This window comes from Bombina bombina, chromosome 3 (genome assembly GCF_027579735.1).
Source record: "Bombina bombina isolate aBomBom1 chromosome 3, aBomBom1.pri, whole genome shotgun sequence".
Taxonomy (NCBI): Eukaryota; Metazoa; Chordata; class Amphibia; order Anura; family Bombinatoridae; genus Bombina; species Bombina bombina.
In genome coordinates, this window is record NC_069501.1 from 965,566,583 (window position 1) to 965,585,130 (window position 18,548).

Consider the following 18,548-nt stretch of genomic DNA (forward strand, 5'->3'; position numbering starts at 1 on the left):
GGTAGGCTAATCTGCTGACCGCGTCATCTCTGTAACCTTGAACTCATCCGTTTAGTTGGAATTTCTTCTTCGCCCTCTAGTTTCTTTGAAGCTGATTGCTTGGGGGTTGGACGTTGATCTATGCCAGCGAGTTTCCTTTGATTCGGTCATGGATACCTTAATTCAGGCATGTAAGCCTGTTATTTGGAAGATTTCCCATAAGATATGGCGTGATTTCTTTCTTGGTGTGAATCCAAGGGTTACTCATGAAGTAGGGTGGATTCCCAGAATTTTGTCCTTTCTCCAAGACGAATTGGAGAAGGGGTTTTCGCTAGTTCCCTACAGGGACATTTTTCTGCTTTGTCTTTTTTGTTACACAAATGTCTGGCAGCGGGTACAGCTGTACAATCCTTTTGTCAGGCTCTGTCTAGTATAGGGTCTGTATTTAGACCTCTTAACTCCTCCTTGGAGTTTGAACCTATGCTTTCCATAGATTTCATCCTTGTTTGTCGTTTTTTTTTCAGGCAAAAGTAGGAGTCAGACAGCTCGGCTACCTCTCTTTCTTTTTGACTGAGGGGTCTCATCCGTTTTCGCATATGGGACTGCTGGACAGCAACCTCCTGAGAGATTACGGCTCTTTCCACTAGGGCTGTGGCTTCCTCATAGACATTCAACATGATGCTTCTGTTGCACAGACTTGAAAAGCTGCAACCTTGGTTGTCTCTTCACACTTTTTCCTATTTTTTCCAAATTTTTCAAATTTGTACTTTTGCCTCGTCTGAGGCTGTTTTTGGGAGGAAGGTTCTTCAAGCAGTGGTGCCTTCCGTTTAGGTTACCTGTCTTGTCCCTCCCGTTTCATCCATGTCTATAGCTTTGGTATTGTATCCCACAAGTAAGGATGAAATCCGTGGACTCGTATCTTGTAAAAGAAAAGGCTAAATTTATTCTTACCTGATTAATTTGTTTCTTTTACGATACGATGAGTCCACGGCCCACCCTGTTTTTATGAGACATGTCTTTATTTTTGTTAAACTCTCAGTCACCTCTGCACCTTGGCTTTTCCTTTCTCTTCCTAACTTCGGTCGAATGACTGGAATGGGAGGGAAGGGAGGAGCTATTATACAGCTCTGCTGTGGTGCTCTTTGCCTCCATCCTGCTGACCAGGAGGCGATATCCCTCACGTAAGGGATGAAATCCGTGGATCCATCGTATCGTAAAAGAAACAAATTTATCAGGTAAGAATAAATTTCCTTTTTTTTTTTTGTTTGTTTAGTCTTGTTTGAGTCTATATATGTGTGTGTGGTGTGTATATATCTATATAATACTATATCTATATATTATATATAAATATAGTATATATATATTTATATTTATATATATATATATATAATGTACAGAAAATTATCAATTTTTGACTTTGCTTTTTAGGACAGATTATCTATTAAGATATAAAGGTTAAGCTATATTAAAAATAAAAAAAAAAGAACTTTAATTCCTAATATATGGATAGAGTTTGAGGACATGGTGGTACCCTTATCCTTCCCTGCAAGATAGATTTGATGAATTTGTTGCCCTCAATTAATCTGTTGCTCTCAATTGGCAGTTTTGTTCTGGCAAACAGCACGGGGCACTTTTGTACCTTGACAGACATGTGAGCTGTTTTCTGACCTGAGGGGATGGGTTAGTGTTTTGTTTTAAGTGAGTGATTAATAAATGGTTTACATCTGTCTGTTTTTTATACACTGTGCATGTCAACTGAGTGACAGAGGGGTGTCCTAAATGCTTGATTAAAGCGACCGATGTTTTACTAAGTGGTAGTAGTTTTTTTATTCTGTACAGACTGAATTTTTTTGATGTTTTTGTATAGCTTACACTGCTTTATGCCCCTTATAGCCTGATCCTCTTGGCTGGACCGCTGAGGGCTTTGGCGGCTCTTCAGGAGAAAGGACTCCACCACCACCCCATGTTACTGGGTATGGAGAGAACGACAACAGTTCTCTAAGTATATATCATCATATTTTATATAGTAAATATGTAGGAATTTTATCAATCTAACACAACAAAAGGAGTGAGCGCTAATAAATAGCTAGTGATAACCTCAATTAAATATAAGCATGTAAATACAATTAGAATTGCCAGCAATTTGGCATGTTAAAGGGAAAGTTCAATTTCAGATTAAGATGGGTATCTTTCTCCCAACGATGGCAGCCTCCTCTCACCAACAATGGTCCAGAGATGCTATATAAAAAACAAAACAAAGGGGCGCCTCATGTGTAGTATCATCAAATAAGCATAAAGCCACAGAAAAAAAGCCAAATGGGTACTCACAAGGCTCTGGAGCACACCTATGTGCTTGTAGGGACAGGCTGCAGATTTTATCAGGTGTGACAGCTCACCCACAGAGGATATCAGTCATTAAATATTAGATGAGCACACTTATGTGCTAGTAGGAGCAAGCTGGCATATTATGGTAAGGTGTGTCAGCTCACCACCAAGGGGACTGTTTCCTTAGGATGCAATATCCAAAGTGGGCAGATTTCAGTGTGTTAGGTTCCACTCCAAGCATATGCAGGCAGGTAAAATCACTCACAAGAGTATTTTTTTAAAATTAAAAAGTTCTATTTATTAAAAAACAATATTAAAATACATATACAAAGGAGTGAACCTATTGGCATACAGTCAAGCCCCTGTAAATGCAACGCATTTCTCGGCCTCATACACCGTTTCCTCAGGCTTAATTTGTTTTTAATAAAATTAGAACTTTTTAATTTTTAAAAAAATACTCTTGTGAGTGATTTTACCTGCCTGCACCTGCTTGGAGTGGAACCTAACACACTTAAGTCTGCCACTTTTGGATATTGCATCCCTAGGAAAAGTCCTTGGTGGTGAGCTGACACACCCTTACCATAATATGCCAGCTTGCTCCTACTAGCACATAAGTGTGCTCATCTAATATTTAATGACTGATATCCTCTGTGGGTGAGCTGTCACACCTGATAAAATCTGCAGCCTGTCCCTACAAGCACATAGGGTGTGCTCCTGAGCCTTGTGAGTACCCATTTGGCTTTTTTCTGTGGCTTTATGCTTATTTGATGATACTACACATGAGGCGCCCCTTTATTTTGTCTTTTATATAGGAATGTTATCAAACCTTTTCAAGAACTACTGAGGACTTTGAAAAGTATTTTTGTGAAAGAATGGATAAGCTGATCCTGTCAGTACAGTCAGGAGGCGGGGGCGGGACAGTTTATCACTGGGACTGGAGGAGAGTGAAATCATTACGACAGAGTGAAGACATGAGGCTACAGAGGTTTGCATTCACCTACTATCATTATATGCCATCTCTTAAACCCCATATTGGAGACCAGGGAAAAAAGCCTGCCAGAGCTGGAAAGTCCTCGGGCTAGTCTTTCTACTGTAACTCCACAGAGGCAGAATCTACAGGTACCTGACTTGCATAACGCAGGAGATAGTGTTCTGTTTTTGAGCTACCCTCAATGAAATAGCTGTATCTGTTTATATGAGGGTTCTGGGGGCTATGATAGCACTCTATATTGGGAGGATGCGCCAGGGGGTGCGGTCGGCTCCTGGGTGCACCACTTCAATGTTTCCGGAGACTATGCCAGACGCTGCTGCAGTATGAGTACAGAATCTCTACCGGGCTTACCTCCCTGGGGCTTGTGTTCAATCACCCATTTTTCGGAAAGCAGATGTCTCTAGATCTCAAGCAGACTGCAGGTATAGACCTGTACAATTAACTAGCTTTGACCCAACACAGCAATAAGCCATTATAGGACTTTATGACCTGTGTGGTGAGAAAAGCTCAAGTTGGACTATGTGTTATACTTAGGGTGACCATATTGGCGCTTTTAAAAGGTACACATATTAAAAATACATGTTAGGGCTATGTTCAGGGCTGTTTCCAGAAATGTTTTGTATAAGAACCCTGACATATGTATTTTTCATATGTGTCCCTTTTTAAAGCGGCAATATGGTTGGTCACCCTAGTTATACTGTATTTTTGGATGTCTTTTTATAACTATGCATACTGCAAGAAAAATTCTATTTGCTCTATGGATCTTAGTAAGGTTACATAGTTTAGTTTTACATTGCTTTTTGATTTCATATTTAGCCTCTTTCTATTATCAGTGCTAATTTTAATGAAGATGCATTACAAGTATCTGATGCAGTATTAGTGAGTTTATAGCATATTCCTGTATGTGTGTTCTGCTAACGTTGTCAATTTTTACAGTGGTTATTAGTATTTAAGAAGTAGTACAATTGTGTGCCCTTTTAAAGGGGTTAAGTTGGCGGCTGGTACTATCTTGTGTACTTAAAGGGACACTGAACCCAAATGTTTTCTTTCGTGATTCAGATAGAGCATGCAATTTTAAGCAACTTTCTAATTTACTCCTATTATCAAATTTTCTTCATTCTCTTGCTATCTTTATTTAAAAAAGAAGGCATCTAGGTTCTTTTTGGTTCAGACTCTGGGACAGCACTTTTTTATTGGTCGATTCATTTATCCACCAATCAGCAAAGAACAACTTAGGTTGTTCATCAAAAGGGGCCGGCATCTAAACTTACATTCTTGCATTTCAAATAAAGATACCAAGAGAATGAAAGCACATTTGATAATAAGAGTAAATTAGAAAGTTGCTTAAAATGTCATGCTCTATCTGAATCACGAAAGAAACAAATTTGGCGTTTTAGTGTCCCCTTTAACTTCATATATGGATAGGTCTGAAGGTACTTTATAATCAGCCAACACTGAGGTATTATAGTCCTTTTATTTTTAATTATGCTGCGCAGCCTCCTACGAGTATTTTTTATAAAACTGTAATGAGCTGTAGGAGTATGGTTTAGAGACCGTGATATTCTATTCATGTATTGTCATATCCACAGAGTTTTGGCTCCTGCAGACCTATATAGAACTACACTAGTATTTACTTGCCCAGTGTCCTTGGTTTTGTCAGATTAAGAAGTATAGTTTAATTCCGAGATGTCAGGGGTAACCTTTTGAGATTGTGTCCCCCTCTGTGGCTATGTTACTTTAGATATGACTGATACTTTATTATGCCATGTAATGAATATTTATATGTTTTGTTGCAGAATTCATTGTTGTATTGCATTTATATGTGGTCACTCCCTTGTATGTAGCACCCACCTCCTGCTGGTTTCTTCAGAGGACAGGAGTGTTTAAATAATATGCAATACTATTGTATTGTATTATTTCCTCCTACATAGTTTCTAGTTGATGTTAATCTTTTATCATCCTTTAGTGCAAATTGGGTCCAAGAGTGACCCTTTGTTTTTGTCTATTTTATTTTCTTCCTCCTCTAAAATTCCCCATTGGGTCATACTCCTCTTCCCCAAGGGCAGAACATACAGTGATCTGAGATGTAAAACTTGAAATTTAAAGGGGCATGAAACCCAATTTTTTTCTTTCACAATTTAGAAAGAGCTTGCAATTTTAACAACTTTCCAATTTACTTCTTTTTTTCTAATTTGCCTTCATTCTCTTGATATCCTTAGTTGGTAATAGCATATCTAAATAGGAACAGTAGCTTCTGATTGGTTGCTGCACACACGATGCCTCGTGTGAATGGCTCACCCATACGCATTGCTATTCTTTAGCAAAGGATATCTAAAGAATGAAGCAAAGTAGATAATAGAAGTAAATTGGAGTGTTGTTTAAAATTGTATTCTCTGTCTGAATCATGAAAGAAAAAATTGGGTTTCATGTCCCTTTAATTTAAAAATGGCCTTCAGAACATTTTTCTCTAAATAAATCTCATTGCAGAAAGTAAAGAAAACCTTCTGCCTCTGGGGCTTCTCTTATTTGGAGGTCCAAGAGAGGCCTTTATTATTTGAGGAAATTATTTCACCTCTTTTCACATATTTGCAGGGGATATATAGGGGACCATATCTGAAATATATTCCTCCTGGTAGTTAGTTTTTTGTGTTACAGGCTAGAAAGTGGCCTTATTTAGTATAGGAGGGTTAAAAAAGGGGTTATTTCTTAATTTGCACCTAACATTTTAAATATTGTGTTAAAAATTGTTTTTTTTTATCTGTAATCTGTGTTAGACATACAAAGGTATATTGTTTAAGATTGCAACTTGACATGTTCACCTGTATGGAGACTCTTATGATCCTATTTTTATTTTATTTTGGATGTGTATTTTGCATTGTGCAAACCAGATGTACTTTAAAACCTCAATAAAAAATCAGGGTGTATAAATGAGGGACTGGAGGTTGTGTGGATACAGGTTATCTATTAGGGTTATTTCCTAAATATTTCAAACATATAGTTTATGGTTCCTGAATTTTGCATTGGTTCACCCCTCTAAAAACACCAGGATTTAAAGGGACACTCTACACCAGAATGTTATTGTTTAAAAAGAAAGATGATCCCTTTATTACCCATTCACCAGTTTTGGATAGCCAACACGGTTATATTAATATACTTTTACCTCTGTAATTACCTTGTATCTAAGCCTCTGCAGATTGCCCCCTTATTTCAGTTCTTTTGACAGACTTGCATTTTAGCCAATCCATGCTGACTTTTTGGTAACTCTACGTGAGTGAACACTGTTATCTGTATGCCACACATCACCTAACACCCTCTAGTTGTGAAAAAATGTCTAGTTGTCAAAATGAATTCAGAAAAGAGGTGGCCTTCAAGGGCTAAGAAATTAGCACATGAGTCTACCTAGGTTTAGCTTTCAACTAAGAATACCAAGAGAATAAAGCAAAATTTATGATAAAAGTAAATAAGAAAGTTGTTTAAAATTATATTACCTTTCTGAATCATGAGTTATTTTTGACTAGACTGTCCCTTTAATATTGTATATACCTATGTTCTATAAAATGTACTAATATAAATTAGAAGATAGATATTTTTTTTATTTAAACAAATAAGAAAAAATGAAATAAAAAAAGGAAATAGAATTACTGAAACAAACGTGAGGCTGTTGACAACCAAACCATGCTGAATTTTACAAAAGTAACTCCACATATAGATTGTTATTTTAATAAGTAAATAAATTCAACCAAAACAAGCAGACACTGACATGTATAAAATATATAACATAATGAACTCACATTTGCAAGTTACAATTTTAATCCTATGGTCGTCATTCCATTATGTTCATCGCTGTGTTGAGCTATAGTCCCAGATTAAAAATCATAGAGTGATAATCGTCTGTATGCTTAGTTAGCAAAGTGGTAATTCTCTTGGAGTCATGAAGATGTGACAAAGACCTCCCAAATTATTAAGGACTTATGAATTTTTCAATTTTTGAAATTCGCTGCTTAGCAGAGTTTATCATGATAAATAGTCATTTAGGTTGTAGTTCACCACCTGGTACGAGGGAATGTATTAAAACAGAATGGACAGAGGATGGGGGGTGCTGATAGTGACTCTAAAAGTGGACTCTAACAAGAGCATACCTTCCTTCAAATAATGCTCTGGAGCCTAGTTTGTGGTAGGTAATCACTTTTACTATGGTTTTCACCTCCAAATTAGAGGGGAATTTGGACTCCTCTTTTAAGGATTATTTAAAGTGAAGGTAAACTTGATGAATGAAAGCCTGTTTTTTAAAAAATACTATTAAAAACAGGGGCACTTTCATTCATCAAAGTTTAGAAGGCAGCCGTTTTGATTAAAAACTTACCTTTGTTTTTTTCACAGCCGGAGCAGCTTCCCCCACACCGGAGATCCTCTCTTCACACGTCATCAATGACTAATCCAACTTCCTTCAGCTTCGTGATTGGAGGAAGATGGATTGAAGAGAGGATCTCCGGGTGGGGGAAGCTGCTCTGGCTGTGAAAAAACAAAGGTAAGTTTTTAATCAAAACGGCTGCCTTCTAAACTTTGATGAATGAAAGTGCCCTGTTTTTAATAGTATTTTAAAAAAACGGGCTTTCATTCATCAAAGTTTACCTTCAGTTTAAGTACTGTAGAATTGCATAATCATAAAGTGGATAATAAAAATCAAATGTAATAGCACTTTTTAATGAGCAATACATTTTTTTCTAACAAATTTCAAAATATTATTTAATTTGCCAGCCCCTGTATTATGTTTCAGCCATCAGCCAATCATAGACTCATATACATAAACACTGTGAACTCTTTCATATGCTCAGTAAGAGCTGACTAAGACTATCAACTGTACGCTACTCTGTGTTTAACACAGTTTAAACACACAGTAGAAGTGCAGCTTGGGACCTGTAAATCACTGGCGGGCCCAAGTCGAGTTCGCCAGTGATCCAATCAGCAGCGCTAATCGCACAACTCATATGTCCAACTAGTGCTGCTGATTTGATCAGTAGCGGTCTCTGCTTAGGACCTGCAGTGCTTTTTAGGTCCCAAGCGGTATTTCTACTATGTATTTAACCTCTTTGAAGGAGTGAAACATAGTGTAGGTTGAATAGTATCGATTGGTATTAATAGTATTTTTACATGTTCTAATGAATAAGGCATGTCATTTTTATTTTGAGTAGTATTGCCTTTTAAGAGAAAACTGGTTTATTTTAAAATCCTGTTTTATTCTAGCAAGGTATTGTGTCTTCATGTGTTTGGCGTTAAGAAGCCTTGTATGAACAATTCTGCAGCGATGCTACTTGGTGGTCTTTGCATTCTTTCACAAAGAATTGTTCATGCAGGAAAGTCTTGCAAACTGAACTTGCTCAGACCTTGCAGTCTAATGAGCAGATTTTATAGTGATGCACCAATGCTGAAAATGGTTCTGAGAGACTTTGAACAAACAAATTACCTATAAATAATTTTCAAAATACAATAACTAGACCATGCAATCTATCTGACATAAAAAAATAAACTGTTGACACCGAAGTATCCAACCCTAGGGGGCGCTATAACAATACCAATAGTTTAATATAATTGTGAATCAGTGAATCTGTCGTCTGCAATCAACTGATGTGAATATAACTATGAATATATTATGATTTAAGTGAGCTAATTAGCATAATTCAACCTATAAATATATAACAGAAATAGATAGATCACATATAGTAAAAACATACAATCATAACAAACAGTTATAGAGATATATCTTAACTGAATCTTTTAAAGAGCTGTTGGGACAAGTTCAGGTGTTCAGGGTTGTCCAGATGTATTCATCAATGGTTGTAATCCATCATTGATTAAGATTCTAAATGGAACCACATCAGAAGAATGTGGGCAGCTCCTCTCATGGATAATCGGGAACAATCAAGAATCTGTGAATGCAATCACAAAAAAGAGGGCGCTCCTAGTGCAACACTGTGATGGTGATGGAATAATAATTGTACTGTAATATTACTCACAAGGAGAGCAGCACCAAGTGTGCTAAATGACACAAGCTGGGGACTCACAGTGGCCCAGCAACACTGATCCTGCAATAGGATGTTGGGATCCAGGGATTCCAGGTGGTGGAACAGGCAAAACAGGCTCAGGCTTCCATATGATACAACATATATTTATTTAAAATAGTATTAAAAACAAAGGGTGTTAAACCACCCAGATTGGTAAAAACAAATGTATTGACAGATTGCAACGCGTTTCTCAGCTAGCTGTTTGTTCAGGCATCTCTTGAGTCTCCTTGTGAGTATTATTTCAGTACAAGATCTGGATTATTCTATCACCATCACAGTGTTGCACTAGGAGGCGCCCTCTTTTTTTGTGATTGCTTTCACAGATTCCTGATTGTTGACATAAAAAATGGTGCCTTTGGTTTTTATTTAAAGGGACACTAAAGTCAAAATTAAACTTTCATGATTCAGATAGAGCATTTCATTTTAAACAACTTTCCAAATTACATCAATTAGCAAAATGTGCAGTCTTTTTATATTTACACTTCACCAGCTCCTACTGAGCATGTGCAAGAATTCACAGAATATATGTATATGCATTTGTGATTGGCTGATGGCTTTCACATGATACAGGTGAAGTTGAAATAAACATTACTTTAAATTTGTCTGAAAAATAATATCTACTACTCATTTGAAGCTCAGACTAAGTTGCATTGCATTGCCTTATCATGTATTTATTGATTTTTATACAAAAAGTACCACTAAATACAGTATAATTGAATACTTGACAAATACACAATATACAGACAATGCAATAGCACTTACAAATTTTAAATGAGCAGTAATATATATTCTGACAAATTACAAAATTAATCCAGTTTTCCCTCCCACTCCCATGTGACAGCCATCAGCCAATCACAAAATGCATTTTATTATTTAATATTTATTGGGTACTTTTGCGCATGCTCAGTAGGAGCTGGGGCCTCAAATTGTGCATATAAAAAGAGTGCGCATTTTGATAATGGAAGTATATTGGAAAGTTTTTTATTTCATTTATTTTATTTGCATGCTTTATCTGAATCATGAAACTTTAATTCTGACTTTAGTGTTTAATTGCTCCAAAAATGTGCAACCAATTTTGTTTTCAGTATTCCTAGTCACTAATGCTTATAAAACTGCCAAGCTTAAAATAAATGTGTTCATAAGTACAACAGCATTTAACAATAAACTACTATGAACTGCAATGTGTATTTATTTTATATTATATTTTGAAATCTATTTATCAAGGGGAAAAAACTTGATCCGAAAAGTTTAGTAACTTTGTTGTGCTCTAGAAAGAGCACACGGTTAAACCTTGTCATGTAAACAGCAGACATCCTTTTTGAAACCATAGCCTATCCTCTCCATTGTATTGATTTCCTGCCTGCACTTGTGCATCTGAAAGAAAACGCTTGCTTAAGATGCTTCATTGTTTCCTGTTGAGGCTGTTCTGTAAATAGCACTTAGACAAATGTAAGTGTAACCCAGTAGTAATTTTGCTTTAGAAAGAACTGTGAAGTCCTATAGATTTGGTGCTAGTAAAGCTGTGTTCCTATTTCTTATTTGAATATTTGGATATGTCCAGCACTGTGTAAATGTTATGTAAACGTACATTTCCAAGGATTTATCATTGAAATACTGTTTGATTGTTTTCCCTCATTCTTTCTAGAAAGTCCAATTAGCTTGTTGATCTTGTTGTTTAATCATATATCTAGCAATTATCTAACCCGGTGTGTTTTTTGTGTAACATGGTAAATTGTCTTGTGACTCGGCATTTAGTAACATTTCTTTGCAGTATATTTTAGCTTGCTTTAAGTGGATATTAGTTTCAAACAGGGGTCAAGTCCAGTGGGAACGCATGGGAAGTGAGTTCCTGCACTATTTTTGTTGAAGGAACTAAGTTCCCCCTGGACTAAGGTGACCAGATTTTTAAAATGAAACCCGGGGACATTTTTTTATTATTATTATTGGCAAATGGTAATTAACTATTTTATTAGCATATTTTCCTCAAATTATATATGCAGTGTATTTGGTATGTGTTTATGAAGTGATTGTATGATATATACGTTATTTCTCACATTTTGTCCATGAGATTAAAAAAAAAAATACTACTTAGAATTTTTTGGGATATGACTACCAAATGTTAAGAAGATAAAATAGATTTTATTAATTAATTTTATTCTTACCACAGAACACACACAAAGCATACAAAACATACACAGTCACACACACACACACCCAGACATGCATACACAGTCAATCACACACACACACACACACACACACACAGACATGCATACACAGTCAATCACACACACACACAGACATGCATACACAGTCAATCACACACACACACCCAGACATGCATACACAGTCAATCACACACACACACACACACACACACCCAGACATGCATACACAGTCAATCACACACAAACACACACACACACCCAGACATGCATATACCGTCAATCACGCACACATACCCAGACATGCATACAGTCAATTCACACACATACACACACACACACATACCCAGACATGCATATACAGTCAATCACACACAGTCAATCACACACACACACACATACCCAGACATGCATACAGTCAATTCACACACACACACACACATACCCAGACATGCATACAGTCAATTCACACACACACACACATACCCAGACATGCATACAGTCAATTCACACACACATACCCAGACATGCATAGTCAATTCACACACACACACACATACCCAGACATGCATAGTCAATTCACACACATACCCAGACATGCATAGTCAATTCACACACACACACACACACATACCCAGACATGCATAGTCAATTTACACACACACACACATACCCAGACATGCATACAGTCAATTCACACACACACACATACCCAGACATGCATACAGTCAATTCACACACACACACATACCCAGACATGCATACAGTCAATTCACACACACACACACATACCCAGACATGCATACACAGTCAATCACACACACACATACCCAGACATGCATACACAGTCAATCACACATACCCAGACATGCTTACACAGTCAATCACATCACACACACACACACACAGCCAGACATGCATACAAGTCAATCACACACACACACATACCCAGACATGCATACACAGTCAATCACACACACACATACCCAGACATGCATACAAGTCAATCACACACACACACATACCCAGACATGCATACACAGTCAATCACACACACAAACACAGCCAGACATGCATACACAGTGAATCACACACACACACACACATACCCAGACATGCATACACAGTCAATCACACACACACACACATACCCAGACATGCATATACAGTCAATCACACACACACATACCCAGACATGCTTACACAGTCAATCACATCACACACACACACACACACACACACACACAGACAGACATGCATACACAGTGAATCACACACACACACACATACCCAGACATGCATACACAGTCAGTCACACACACACATAGCCAGACATGCATACACTGTCAATCCCAGACACACAGTCACACACACATTTTTGTTTTGTTTGAGTGTATACAATCCCAACCTTTGGCTCTATTAAACCACACATGGAAACTTCAGCTTTCTCAGGAGCAGCATTGTGCATTTAATAGCAGTATTGATATCTTCAAAAGCAAACTTTTTATCCACTCCGGCAGAACAAAAATGGCATACTCCTCTAAGCCTCAGCACCCAATTTGACAAGTCAATAAAGACACTGAGGTGGACAATAACAGTGAGATGTGTGAGACCTCTGTCTGTTCAGGAAAGGGTTAATAAAGGAAAGGGTCAGTTTGTTTATTTAAAAGGGGGACTGCGTGCATGGCATAACCTGTAAGAGCCCAGCACAATCATAAAGATTAATTAGAGCTGTGGTTTATCAAGCAGATGAGATAAAACAAAACTTTGTGTAACTTAGCTGACAGCAAACTGAATTCATGGGAACAGTCAGTACCTCACAGTGTTGTCCCCGTGCAAAGATCTGAGCTCTTACTGCTCTCACTATCCAATGTGATTCTCTGACGGACACAATATGTACACCCAGGTCTCCTCTAAATCCAGGCACTTAAAGCACTGCTACGCTCCTGTCCTGCCTACCTCTCTCATAGCCAGCTCTGCTAGTCCTTTCCTCCCCAGCACTGGAAGACTGCTACTCTTCTGCACTGAACCCTCGCCCTCCACTTGGGTGGGAGCCCCTCCCTCACACTCCGATTTGCTGGCACTTGCTCCAAGGCATTCTGGAACATGTAGTTCCAGCCCTTCAGTTCAGAGACAAGGCCAAGATGCACCAGATTAAATTTCTGGAGCGGCGGTCAGACGGAGGGCCTTGTAGAGGTCATAAACGAGTTACCAACACTGCACAGGCCAGTCAGCCAGGCTCTCTCCTAGTGGGCCCCTTACTGGAATCACCCATTTCACCCCCTGATGGCAGCCCTGCTTCCCGGGGACATCATTTGTCCGGGGACAGTCTTCTCAATTCGGGGACGTTTGGTCATCCTACTCTGGACAGATAACAGAAAAGCTTCAGTAAACGCTGCTGCTGGGAGGAGCTGGAGCATAGTCTGGTTTGTGGGATAGTGAGATCCTTTAGTAACACTTCCTACCATACACTAAATGCAAGCCGTCAGCGGTCCTGCTGTGTGATCACCCTTACTGTGTAGAACACATGGTGCTTACATTTCTGTGGTGCTTGCTCTAGGGTTATTTAGCTACCCTCAGCAATAATACAAATATTTCACCTTAAGTGGGTGAGACTCTGTGACAGAAAAGGAGTATGGCGTTGCTGTCAGACATGGAGGTCTCAGCCCAACCTGGAAAGGAAGTAGAGGGGAGGAAGGAGGGTGTAAGGAACTGAAGCTAAGCTGGCTATGCACCATGTGAGTTAAAAACAAAGTATGGACACCCTGGATCTTGACATTAACACCATCACCCAATCTGAAGTGTATATATATCTTTGTATATACTTTGCTCATTGTAGTTGCTAGTTGTACCCAGCAGTTTAATGTTATTGAATACCTTCCAGATGTTTAAAAGAAAGACATGTTTTTAAAATCATTATGAACCACAATATGAATTCCAGCATGAGACCAATAACAATGAACCCCCCACCTATATATTTCACAGTACCACCATGTTGTAACATAGTTTACCCGTTTACGTGTTGCACATGTAAACTTACTAAAGTCATGCCCAGAAGGAGCACAAGTTTTGAAAACATGCACCCTATACAGCATTCACATTATTATTGTGGCTAGCTAGGATATTTTGTGAATGCATGCATGATGATGATACGTTTCAACACCGACCCAGTTCCCTTATCTGGCTCAAGGGGGGGATTATAAACATTGAATGCTTCAAAAATGAGGTAGGATTGCTTTTGGGGTACTACAATGATGCGGTTGCATTCTGCATACTGGCATAGATATTCTACATTACTTTTTTAAATTTGTCTTTGGATAGGTATTTAATGCCCGTTTTACTTTCAATTCCTTACAAGTGCAGTTAATGAAGTTCTGCACCTTAAGACCGGGCGCTGCCATTTTTAACTTAATTATTCACGCAACCTATGACGGAAGTGGTGCACATTCACAAATCAGTGACATTTTTGACTTTTTAACAAGTTAAGTGTGAACAGTTCAAAGCTGGAGCTGTATTTTTGCAGCAGCATTACTTAACCCCTTAACGACCAAGGGCATACAAGGTACGTCCTACAAAAAACGGTTGTTAACGACCAAGGATGTCCTCGGGTTTTAAGCGTTGGAAGCGATCATGATCAATATTGAGGCATCCTGCAATACCCTCTAGTAAGCAACCGATGCAGAGAGTGCGATTGTTGGTTTCAGGGAGGGTAAGAGGGAGGCGGACGGGTAGCCCATCGCGCGAGGGGGCAGGGCGCGGTCTGAGTGTTCCTTTATGAGGGGGCGGGAGTGGGTGGGACCGCTACACTATGGCACAAGATTAGTGAGTGGGATGGAGGGAGGGGGTAGATACGTGTTGGGAAAGAGATCTGGGAGGGGGGTAGGGAATTGAGGGGGGGCAGCTACACTACAGAAAAAAATTGGGTCTTTTTATTTATTTAAAAAAAAATTATACTTACCTGCTAAAAAGTACACTAACACCAATAAACTACCTATTAACCCCTAAACCGAGGCCCTCCCACATCGCTAACACTAAATAAAATTATTAACCCCTAATCTGCCGCTCCCGACATCGCTGCCACTATAATAAACATATTAAGCCCTAAACCACGGCACTCCTGCCTCGCAAACATTAGTTAAATATTATTAACCCCTAATCTGCTGTCCCTAACATCGCCGCCGCCACCTACCTACATTTATTAACCCCTAATATGCCGCCCCCACTATACTATATTTATTAACCCCTAAACCTAAGTCTAACCCTAACACCCCCTAACTTTAAATAAATCTAAATGAAACCTACCATCATTACCTAAATAATTCCTATTTAAAAATAAATACTTACCTGTAAAATAAACCCTAAGCTAGCTACAATATAATAGTTATATTGTTAAGTTCTTTTTATTTCACAGGCAAGTTTGTATTTATTTTAACTAGGTAGAATAGTTACTAAATAGTTATTAACTATTTACTAACTACCTAGCTAAAATAAATATAAATGTACCTGTAAAATAAAACCTAACCTAAGTTACACTAACACTACACTACAATTAAATAAATTACTTAAATTAAATCAATTAAATAAATTAAATACAATTACCTAAATTCAATCCCCCCCCCACTAAATTACACAAAATAAAAAAAACAAATTACAAGATATTTAAACTAATTACACCTAATCTAATAGCCCTATCAAAATAAAAAGCCCCCCCAAAATAATAAAAACGCTAGCCTAAACTACCAATAGCCCTTAAAAGGGCCTTTTGCGTTGCATTGCCCCAAAGAAATCAGCTCTTTAACCTGTTAAAAAAATTAAAACAACCCCCCCCCAACAGTAAAACCCACCACCCACACAACCAACCCCCCAAATAAAACCCTAACTAAAAAAAACTAAGCTCCCCATTGCCCTTCAAAGGGCATTTAGCTCTATTGCAGCCCAAACCCCTAACTTAAAAATAAAACCCACCCAATAAACCCTTAAAAAACCTAACACTAACCCCCGAAGATCCACTTAAAGTTTTGAAGACCGGACATCCATCCTCAACGAAGCCGGCAGAAGTCTTCATCCAAGCCAGGAGAAGTGGTCCTCCAGACGGGCAGAAGTCTTCATCCATCCGGCGCGGAGCGGGTCCATCTTCAAGACATCCGATGTGGAGCATCCTCTTCTTTCCGTCGACTAACGACAAATGAAGGTTCCTTTAAATGACGTCATTCAAGATGGCATCTCTTAGATTCCGATTGGCTGATAGAATTCTATCAGCCAATCGGAATTAAGGTTGAAAAAATCCTATTGGCTGATGCAATCAGCCAATAGGATTGAACTTCAATCCTATTTGCTGATCCAATCAGCCAATAGGATTGAGCTTGCATTCTATTGGCTGTTCCAATCACCCAATAGAATGCAAGCTCAATCCTATTGGCTGATTGCATTGGCCAATAGGATTTTTTTTCAACCTTAATTCCGATTAGCTGATAGAATTCTATCAGCCAATCGGAATCTAAGAGACGCCATCTTGGATGACGTCATTTAAAGGAACCTTCATTCATCATTAGTCGTCGGAAAGAAGAGGATGCTCTGCGTCTGATGTCTTGAAGATGGACCCGTTCCATGCCAGTTGGATGAAGACTTCTGTCCGTCTGGAGGACCACTTCTCCCGACTTAAATGAGGACTTCTCTGGGCTTCGTTGAGGACTTCTTGCCGCTTCGATGAGGACTTCTCCCGGCTTCGTTGAGGATGGATGTCCGGTCTTCAAAACTGTAAGTGGATCTTCAGGGGTTAGTGTTAGGTTTTTTTAAGGGTTTATTGGGTGGGTTTTATATTTAGGTTAGGGCTTTGGGCTGCAACAGAGCTAAATGCCTTTTTAAAGGCAATGCCCATCCAAATGCCATTTTCAGGGCAATGGAGAGCTTAGGTTTTTTTAGTTAGGATTTTATTTGGGGGGTTGGTTGTGTGGGTTTTACTTGTTGGGGGGTTATTTGTATTTTTTTTTTCAGGTAAAAGAGCTGATTTATTTGGGGCAATGCTCCGCAAAAGACCCTTTTAAGGGCTATTGGTAGTTTAGGCTAGGGTTTTTTTTATTTTGGGGTGGGCTTTTTTATTTGATAGGGCTATTAGATTAAGTGTAATTAGTTTAAATATCTTGTAATTTGTTTTTTATTTTGTGTAATTTAGTTTTTTGTTTTGTAATTTAGTTAATTGTATTTAATTGTAGTGTTAGGTGTTAGGTTTTATTTTACAGGTAAATTTGTATTTATTTTAGCTAGGTAGTTATTAAATAGTTAATAACTATTTACTAACTATTCTACCTAGTTAAAATAAATACAAACTTGCCTGTAAAATAAAAATAAACCCTAAGCTAGATACTATGTAACTATTAGTTATATTGTAGCTAGCTTAGGGTTTATTTTATAGGTAAGTATTTTGTTTTAAATAGGAATTATTTAGTTATTAATTGTAGGTTTTATTTAGATTTATTTTAATTATATTTAAGTTAGGGGGGTATAGGGTTAGGGTTAGACTTAGGTTTAGGGGTTAATAAATTTAATATAGTTGCGGCGACGTTGGGGATGGCAGATTACGGGTTAATAAGTATAATGTAGGTGTCGGCGATGTCCGGAGCAGCAGATTAGGGGTTAATAAATATAATGTAGGTGTCGGCGATGTCGGGGGCGGATATTAGGGATTAATAAGTGTAAGATTAGGGGTGTTTAGACTCAGGGTTCGTGTTAGGTGTAAACATAACTTTTGTTTCCCCATAGGAATCAATGGGGCTGCGTTACAGAGCTTTACGCTGCTTTTTTGCAGGTGTTAGGCTTTTTTTCAGCTTGCTCTCCCCATTGATGTCTATGGGGAAATCGTGCACAAGCACGTACAACCAGCTCACCGCTGACTTAAGCAGCGCTATTATTGGAGTGTGGTATGGAGCTCAATTTTGCTCTACGCTTACTTCTTGTCTTTTAACGCCGGGTTTATAAAAACCTGTAATACCAGCGCTGTACGTAAGTGAGCGGTGACAATAACGTGCA

The 18,548-nt window shown here is 38.3% G+C and overlaps 1 protein-coding gene across 1 annotated transcript in view; it reads left to right on the forward strand.

The window, feature by feature from the left end:
* RB1 (RB transcriptional corepressor 1) overlaps positions 1 to 18,548 on the forward strand; it is a 1,127,793-nt gene that overhangs the window by 660,197 nt on the left and 449,048 nt on the right. The window lies entirely within an intron of this gene.